The sequence below is a fragment of the Neophocaena asiaeorientalis genome, unplaced genomic scaffold (assembly GCF_003031525.2).
Source record: "Neophocaena asiaeorientalis asiaeorientalis breed wild unplaced genomic scaffold, Neophocaena_asiaeorientalis_V1.1 scaffold46, whole genome shotgun sequence".
NCBI classification, from domain to species: domain Eukaryota; kingdom Metazoa; phylum Chordata; class Mammalia; order Artiodactyla; family Phocoenidae; genus Neophocaena; species Neophocaena asiaeorientalis.
In genome coordinates this window covers 3,183,856-3,184,446 of record NW_020175393.1, presented here as the reverse complement: position 1 = coordinate 3,184,446, position 591 = coordinate 3,183,856, and positions in this window count along the sequence as shown.

Below are 591 nucleotides of genomic sequence, written 5' to 3'. Positions count from 1 at the left end.
CTCCCACGCGCCCATCGTGGGTCCTACCGAAACTCGGCTGGCTCGCGATGTCGAGACGCCCCCCGCGGGGGCCCCGGGGAGCCGGGCCGAGAGGGAGGGCCCCGGAGGTCCGGGAAGAGGGGGAAAGGGAGAAATTCGAGAAACAAGCCTCTCGGGGAGAACCAGACAAACCGGGTTCGGGCAGGGCGGGCGCAGCCTCCAGGGCGGGGCCGGGTCTGGGGCCCGAGGAGTAAGGGGGCGGGCCCTCAGTCGGGAGAAGGCGCTCCGCCTCGGCCGTTCGGGACTCGGGTAGGGGGTAGGGAGACCCGAAGACCGTGCGCCCCGGCTCCGCCGGGCTCCTAGTGACGCGGCACCCGGGCCCCTGCACCGACGGGAGTCCTGCCCCCGAGGTGGGAGCTCCGCCCTCGGCCCCGCCCAGGCCGGAGCCCCAAATTCCGGCGGGGGACTGGGGAGGTAGGGTAGGGCAAGGGAGGTTGAGAGCGCCGCTCCGGCAGGCGAGGAACGGGGCGCCCAGGCGCGGAGAGGCCGGGGGTCGCCTGGGGTCCCGAAGCGTCAGGGTGGGCAGCCCAAGCGCGGTCGGGGGCGGCCCCT